We start from the raw sequence: 9,008 nt of genomic DNA, 5'->3' as shown, positions 1-9,008 counted from the left end.
CCGTTTTTATTAGTCCCTTGGCGAATTTTAAACTGATAAAATAGGGACATTGATAAAATTGTGACATATATTTTTCTGTCTTTTTAATAAACCGAAGCTCTTAAAATATTCTTCTTTGGTTCTTAGATATAGCCTCGCAACCTTTTTGGATTATTTACTTTAAGTTCCTCTTAAGGGGGTCTGACAGCACAAAATTAAAAAAAAATATTTTTATTTTTGCATTTTTCGGATCTCTAAGATAAGAAATATATGCCCAAGAAAGGATTTACTCGAATTCAACTTGTTTCGTCTGCTAGAGCTCATAAAACTACCCATTCAATTTTCATATGAAGCTGATAAAATCGGGTCAAAAGCTGATAAAATCGGGGGTAGATAAAATCGGAGGCTTATAAAATCGGGTACTGATAAAATCGGATCTCCACTGTAATATAATATATATTATATGCTCAACGAAAGTTTCTTGAGCCTTAATTCGAATTATCGTGAACTAAGTATTTATCGAAAACGAAGGTTGGCGAGAAAATGATTTTTCAGATTAGTAATCTAAACGGACGTTGTGCGCTTGTATCTTTTGTTGATTCACGTATTGATTTTTCCCCTATCCATGTCCTGAGTTATACTCCTATGAATTATCATGGTGGCTATATTTTTCTGCTTACTGACCTGTAATCAATGACTGTCTGCGAATGGGGGAAAAACTGACTGAATTGACAATCATAGTCTCCTTCCAGCAGAGACGATTCTTTAAGAGCTGATGCGTAATTAATAGGACTCGACTCACGCCGAGGGTCTGAATTTCACAATTTGTTTATATACACCCCTTATCGGTGCAAATATGTGTTGAGTAATGATAACAATAACAGTATGAGAAAGGCAATAATAATAATCTCGTAAATAACAAGAGCTACGACGCAAAGAAATCAGCCTGTTCTTTGTTGTTATTATTTCACACTCGATTTTTCATAACTGTATAACAGCCGTCGGCAACGCGCAAATGCGAGCGAGCGTACAAAGCTTGTGTGAAGATTAGATTACCCATGCACCTACACGACGGGACAACAGACGCATACTAGCGAATTTTTTCAGACTGTTTACAAAATCAGCCTCTCCTTTGCTTCTTGGGGTGGTTCGAAAGATTAACCGGTTTATTGTAGCTTTTTGGGTGTGCAAAAGAGTTTTTTTTATTGTTGTGACGTGATTAAAATGCAATCAACTAGATTTTGACCTTTCGTTCTCTTTAAGGCTTAAGGTTCTACTGAGGAAGCTTTTAAAACCGGCCATCCTGGAAAACGATAAAAGCAGTTTTTCTGACACCGTTGGAAAAATCTTCATGAAAATCAATCTTTAATACTCTACTTTCATGAAGATTTTTCCAGCGGTGTGAGAAAAAAATGGATATTTTCATTTTCCAAGATGTCCGCTTATGGAGGCGTTCGCAGTTGAACCTTGAGCTGGAACATTAAGTTGTTTCTTAAACATAAGTTTCATTAAAACTCATTAAGTCGAACACGCCTCAGTGATCGACCATCTTGGCAAATGAAAAAAGCGGTTTTTCTAATATCGTTAGAAAAATCTTCATGAAAATGAATTAATGTATTCGGGGTGTTGGTAGAGTATTACTGATTGATTTTCATAAAACTTTTTCCATCGGTATGAGAAAAACCTGCTTTTATCGTTTTCCAAGATGGCAGCTTTTCCAACCTTTTTCAGTTGAACCTTAAAATAGTTTCAGCTTGTTGGGCTTGTTAGGGTGCTTACAGAGTGGCGGCGAGAAGCTGAGCTGGTTTATCGCATCTCGCATCATAATGTCAGTACCTAGGACGGGATCTGCGGATAGGAAAAACAAGTGTCAAATTGATCCAGTCACTTTGAACCAGTGTGAGCCAAATGAGAAAGCATGTGAGTAATACGTGAACCAGAATGAGAGCGTATGTGAGTAGAACAAACAAAAAATAAAAAAATGAACAAGAAAACATTGATCCGCATGTCTCGTCTTAGGTCAGCACGAATATATTCTAGAGAAAATTTTCAAAAGGATGTAAGTAACAATGAGAGATTCTCTTTGGGCTCTTTCTCTTCTGTTCATTACTCGGCCATTTCCACATTTACTACTCTACTCTTTGCATAATATTATAGTAAAAACCGTCGGCTTTCGATATGTACTGGAACATTAGTGCAAAGTGTTGTAATGACGTCGTAATAAACGAAAGAGAAAGTAAACAAAGAGAGGCTCCTAGGGGCAGATCACTCTAAGAATGTATAACAAATTTGCATCAAATAAGAAAAAATGCATTTAATTTCCATTTTTGCATCAGCTTTGCACTCCCTCGTAGAAAAGTTTGTTTAACAAACGTCCTACGCTGATCCACTTTGTTCGACGTTTTGTTAAATGTAGGGCTAGTTTTTCTGTAGGGTTTTGACGTCTTACACGCAACGCAAACAACATTGCATGCAACGCAAAATACATTATGAATTTCTATTTTGATGGAAATAAATGCATTTAATTTCGCTGATTTTTAAAAATGCATCACAAGTGATCTGCCTCTAGAGAGGCTCTCAATGTTACTTACGTCCTATTGAAAATTTTCTCTAGATATTTCAACGAAATATTTTTTTAGTTTTAACCTTTAACACAGAAACAGGGCAATGATTCAGTATGATTTTGACCGTTTATATGATATTCTCCCCTTAAAAATTGCTTACACTATGTGTTATATCGTCAATCTCCTTTCTCAACCCGTACAGACTAGAACTAAAAAAACGCTCCTCTATGGGACATTGCAAGATCATGTCATATGAGTCAAAATGCTCGAGAAAATGACAGTTCAGCGAGCTTGTTTACATGGTGTTAGAATTCGAACCAAGTTTCTTGTACTGGGTGGAATCAAAGTTTTTCTAAGTCCTTGTAAACAAGCTCTCTGAACTGTCAGAAAAGTAAGGTTATACATTTTCATGCAATGTTCTATGACAATTAATGACATACATAATTGTGATGAAAAGTCAACTTAATATGTTCAACGCTTTTGAAATATTTACTTTTTTTGCGAAAAACGGCCTACTTTGCACTCGAATAACTCGTGAACGGGTAAAATGGGGAGATCAGTATGCATTAGAAAGTAGAAGAAAAATGCTACAAAATCCTGGGGGAAATATCTGTATCCGGTTGTATCCATGGCCTTGATAGCTGGATTCAAAGAATATTATTTATTGTTCTAAAATATTGCCAAGAAACGTATTTGCAGTACTAGCGATGGTGAATAATAAACCAATTATTATAAGATATTTTTTTCATGTCCAAGGCAAATTAAATCGTCAAGTTGTTCATAGTAAACACGACAAAGGAAACCTATATTGATTATCGAAGGTGTAGTACTATATTTCACTGTCGAACTTTACCTTCTGTGTCAACAGACTCCCAAGCCGATTTTAGGGCTAATGCAATGCTTATGTATACAAAAATCCTTCCTGGATAGAGTTCAACCATACGACGACTGGCTTATAAAACCAGGGCATTAGTTACTGCATCATCGAACAAGTCACTGTGTCTAAACAACTAGTAGAGATTGAAACCCAGTTTCTTCGGCAATGTTTCATGTGAGAGCATTTCCCAAAACTTTGCCAAAGATACCACCAATTTATCTCTCAGCTTCGCCGAATATGCTTCGCATCATGATTTTAGACTATTTAATCATATTCTTTGAACCTAGCGACCAGAGCCATGGACACAACCGGATACAAATGATTCATACAATATCTTGTAGAATTTTTATTCCACTTTCTAATGCATACTGCGTGAACTGCCTGTTTTTGTCCGTCTATTAACTTGCAGACGTATGTGATCCGAGATTCCACCAATCTCACCTTTTATGAATGTGTCGAAGAATACAATTGAATCAGACGCATGAGAGAGATTGACATGGTTGAGATAATACGAAGAAGAATTGGTGTTTTGTGTCATGTAATCGAAGTACAAAGACATAAACCGGGTATGGGAATTAAGCTCGATAAGCCTCTACAAATTTGCAATTACTAACGGGATAAAGATATCGCCAGGACTTCTAGACTCATCGTATGGGTCGAAAACATGCAATAAAAACAATACGCGATCAAGAATACTAGATTCGCAGTTTGATGAAATGTATGTTCACAGCAGAGTGGAAACAGGAACACCATCATGTTCCGGTTATTGTACGGAAAAAGAGCATCCCCGAGATATTTGAATGTTAAAACCTGATCAATAGTTTAACCCATTAATTGGAACTGTAGTTGCGCTGGTTCACGCTTCCTTGAAAATACGACTAGTTCACTGCCCATGATCGCATGTCAGTCCCATAAAGATTAGAAATCCCATAGAAAAAGGGACAAATATACTATCATGGGCAGTTTATTTTTCTCCGTGGAGAATTCGATGCCTAGGGGGGGCAAGACATATAGGGAAGACCCGTAAATCTAATTCGTGATGTCTGGCAGATTCTTCAACAACTTGAATTTTACTCTGTCTGGCCCTTGAACTTTATTGTTACATAATAAGAGAGCAAGTGAGAACTCCACCATCGAAACACATAATTCGTTAGTGATATAGTGAGGGGACACGACGTAGTAGATTTTCTGTTCCGGTCGGAATCCGAAAAAACCTTCTTGGCGAATTCGAATATCCAACGGTATGAATATTCCACGCTCTCGTTAGTACTATTTCGGTTTCGCATACGTCGGAGTATGCCCCAAAGAGTGCTGGGTTGTCTAGTTAATCCGTCAACGAACCGGCGCCAGTAACTACTTTTCTTATGTTCTTTCGCTCTTTCTGACTTCGTTCTTCATTCGCGTTTTTGACTTCGCTTACTGTTGATAACTAGCAGGTAACCCGTCGTCTCGGATGGTCTTATACGCAGCGGCCTTCTCCGCGTACACGTCTGAGTTCTTTGTCCAACCATGGGTTGGGAGACCGTCCGCGAAAGTTCGCGACTGGTACGCGTTTGATTTGAACTTGACTCGCTGTCGTCGTTGCTCTTACAATTGACTTTTCATGTGGGATCATATGAAACATTGATTGTATTCTGTGACCCTCAACCGTTAGTAATAGTTTTTACGATTGGCAGATGTTCGCTGCTAGGACCAGAGATTATCTTCCACATGCAATCTAACAGCACCAATGTCGAGAATAGAGAGACAAGTCTAAGGAACTCGGGGCGTTGGTTGAGCCTGAATCCGTGTCATTAGGGAGAACGTAGGAGGAAGCAATGCAATACTCTTTGCCTTCAATTCTGGTTTGGCAAGAGACTCCTTCAATGACTGGTGTCGAGGGGAAGTTAATTGGATTTAAAAAATAGAACCGACGATAGGCATACACTTAGAAAACCAACTTGTTGAAAAATGCAAAATTGTTCGAGATCTAGGCGTATTCTAGATGCCAAGCTCACATTTGTGGAACATTACAATACAAGAGTAAATAAAACAAATAGTATGCTATAACTTCGGTCGTTTCTAACCGATTTTGATCATCTGAACGGCATTGTGAAGATTTTTAAATTGCTGTTTGAACAAGCAGTAAATTTTTCAAAAAAAGTGTTTAAAGTGTATTTATTCCGATGCTTTCTTTAACATCAAACGCCACTACAAACAGTAATAATACAGCAATATGCAGCGACGAAGATACAACAAGAAGGCGTCGAAGGGGCAGATAAAGTTCATCTAGCGATTTTCTAATTTGAAAAAATATGATAACTCTGCTATTTTTCAGTTGATTAGAATTATAAGCAAATCATTCGATTCAGATTGAAATGTGCTCTCATAATTTTCATTAAAACAATTTTCAAAATTTTCATGAAAACATTGAAAAATTATGGTTGTTTTCATATTGTTGTCCCAAAACCGTAGTACTTTTGACAAAAGAACATAAAATAGCATACCGCTGTGAAGTACATATCTTCTTTCTAGAGCACTAAAAAAATTGAAAATCGGGTCAAAAATGACCGCGTAGAAATTTTTTTAGTGAAGTAAGTCCCGAAAAATAGTTTTTTTTTGCAATAAATGAAGATTTTGAGGGTAGACAACCTTTTTCATACTTTATTTTGTGCTTGATAAAATCTAGGTCATTTGAAAAGTACAAAATCACGGTAGCACCGTGTAATTTTTTAAAATGTTTCAAATAAGCACAACGAACAGAAAATCTAATGGTATATTCGTTTTTGACTGTGCACTACACCGGTGTAGTCGGTGCTCATTCAAGCTTGGGTGTAATCAGCCTCTTTTTTGCACTACACCAGCGTAGCGAAAATGCTATAACATATCGTCATCACAATTGCGAACTATACTGCCCATTAAAGCATAAGAGTCCCACATGGGTTTTTGTCGAAAATGAGTTAACTGTTGGAATGTATTGTGTATCACCACTGAATCACTATGCACAAATAAGATTACCAGGTTTGTTAAGAAAATATCGAAAAAATATCCAAACATGGTTATCCCATCCATAAGGTTCAATGGAATTGTAAATATTGAACAGCGTTTTTCTCGGCTTGCTGTTTTTCAATATGGGACTCTTATGCTTTTATGGGCAGTATATATTTTCCTTACTGGGGTTTCCAAGGTATAGTGTTTGGAGTGATTATGTTATTCTTAATCAGTAAATACTTATTATCTTGTCGTTCGCAACAATTTCATTTGTCATAACAAATCTTGACCGTTTTCTGTGTTTCAAGAATTACAGATTCTTACACTTGAACATTTTCCAGAACAGTTCTCAACCTGAAACAATACTCTTGTTAACGTTGCGTGAGCGCGACAGTGTTTCATCGTCGTTGTTCATTTTCCGTGCTTAAAACTCGATATAAATGCTAGTAGCTGTGTTAGTAGATACGACGATTGAACTGAACGACAAGACAGTGTTATGTCATGTAAACAAGCAGCAAAATTTAGTCAACCACCCTAAACCGCCTCCTCACACGCATAACTAGCGACAGTACACAGACTTGGGTCTTTTTTCTTCTATGCTTTCTGGCTCGCACAACAACATCTGCTGTAGACCTATATTATATGATGTAGTGGCACAACACCTACAACCTATAACGCTTCCGTATACTTTTCGCTTCAGCCTGTGCGGCTAGCAAATAATCAACAGTGGTGTTGTGTTTGGTTCGCAAAATTGTACGTGAACCTAGTGCGGAAAGACCGTCAGAGAAACGAGCAAAGACGCAACGGGAAAAACAATACCACCTCAGCCGCCACCCGCAGACCGTTGGCGTTGATTGGACCAAACCAAACCAGACCAGAGACTTGCCAACCAACAGCTTTCATATCAACGACAGCTGTTGCCGTAAACAGACCACGTATTTTTGTTGCTTCTCACGAAGTCAGCATCAAACACAACACTGTTCTATTTTTGTTTACATTTTGTGGCAGCTCCCCTCAATAGCAATGGATTGGTTTGGTCGTCGTTGCTGATGTTGTTGTGAGTGCGACTACGGGAATTGAATAAAGTGAGGGTTCCGCGGTGTGCTCTTGGACGATCCGACAATAGTATGCGCCAGAAGTTACGCGAGGTAGCGTTTGTTCTTACAGGCGAAGCTAAGCAAAAAACGACTAGAGATTGCAGTTTGCGCTTATTGAGCAGGATTTTCCCAGTCTACATATTTGAAAGTATTACACGTTTTGTTGTCTACCGTGAACAGGCGACGATGCGTTTTCATTTATCTGCAGGTTTAGTAGATCGATTGAATCAGTAATTGAATGTGGAACAAAACGTCACAATCTAGTGCGCCGTGATTCGTTCTCAAAGCAGAGTTGGTGCGTAGTTTGTGCTTTTGCAATCGATTTCGGTGCTTCTTGCTAACTGTTGTTTCCTGAGAAAAAAAACAGAACCAAGTTCAGTGGAACTCAAACGTGGTAAACCGCTGTCCAGGGGTAAGGTGAAATACAATAAGTGAAGTAATGAACCGTTAAGTCACTGCCCGTGCCAAGTGTCGTGTTTTTGTTTTGCTTTGTACCTCATCGCGGCCATCACCACCAACATCGGTTGCTTTCTGCGGAGAAAGTTTAAGATAATGAGATTTGGATTTTGCGGCTGATGGGTTTTAATTTCCTGTGATGCGAAGTAGGTGTTCGGAGGTGGGTTACTGTTGTTTTATTTCTCGATGTCATGCTAAGTCTCTAAATACGCAGTTGGTGCCTTTTGCGTTTGCAATGATTAACGTTTCGGAGATGAAGTACTCGTTTGCGACTAAACATGGAGAGTCGTAAATGTTTACCGTAAGGAGATAAATAGAACATTTTGCGATTCACTGCTACTTCGCAATGATTGTGTATAATGAAAATAAGTGTAGCTATTTATACTTCTCTTGACTTTCAGGGTTCTGTTAAATTATATTGAAATCTATCTTTTGATATAGAGAACTCGATAATATTCTGCATACTAACCATACCGATCCTTGTTCAGTACGTATTTAGATTCATCATTCGGAATAATCATGTTGTTCAAAAATTGAATTCCTTTTCCTAAACAATTGGTTTAATTGTTTACGTTGGGTATTCTTCCCCTGTAAGCGCGAAATATTTTTTCTTTTATGATCATATTATTTTAGTGTGTAGATTCTTGTCTTCCTGTAACTTAATTAAAGTCGGACTTAAACTAGCCATGGACCCTATGTTTGAGTATACCGGGCAAACGGATCACCGGTTAGCTCTCGTTTCCGACAGCGTGGAGGCATCCACCTCGTCCGGCGGATATGCGGCCAAGCCCCATTACATTAACTTCACCAACAACCTCACATTTGGTAGCACAATAATACTGCACTGTGGTCCCAAAGCCGTACTTACGAAGACAAAACTGTTTGCATTCCAACTATTAAGTTTAGATATATTTAGTAAAATTAGGGTGGTTTTTGTAGATAGGGTTCTCAAAGTATTAACCTTTAGCACATAAACTTAGCTAAGCATTGTTCTACAAAGTTGTAAAACAATCAAATTGAAGCAACTTTGCTGAATAAACTATATGGATATCTCTAACGGTTCAT

General features: G+C 38.0%; 1 protein-coding gene across 9 annotated transcripts in view; it reads left to right on the top strand.

Annotated features, from left to right (window-relative positions):
- Positions 1-9,008, top strand: part of LOC131691737 (protein yippee-like) — a 256,645-nt gene that overhangs the window by 221,540 nt on the left and 26,097 nt on the right. Inside the window, exons 1-2 of one of the 9 annotated variants that reach the window (XM_058978349.1) lie at positions 7,500-7,635; positions 7,696-8,103. The exons of 3 other annotated variants lie outside the window; for them this stretch is intronic. The gene's annotated coding sequence lies outside the window, so the exon portion shown is untranslated. Of the gene's footprint in view, positions 1-7,194; positions 7,448-7,491; positions 8,104-9,008 lie in introns of those variants that run through there. 5 more of the 9 variants (XM_058978354.1, XM_058978355.1, XM_058978351.1 and 2 more) reach the window with 5 other exon arrangements.

Source organism: Topomyia yanbarensis, chromosome 3 (genome assembly GCF_030247195.1).
Source record: "Topomyia yanbarensis strain Yona2022 chromosome 3, ASM3024719v1, whole genome shotgun sequence".
Taxonomy (NCBI): domain Eukaryota; kingdom Metazoa; phylum Arthropoda; class Insecta; order Diptera; family Culicidae; genus Topomyia; species Topomyia yanbarensis.
The sequence above is the reverse complement of the archived record's forward strand: the minus strand, read 5'-3'. Positions and strand labels throughout refer to the sequence as shown.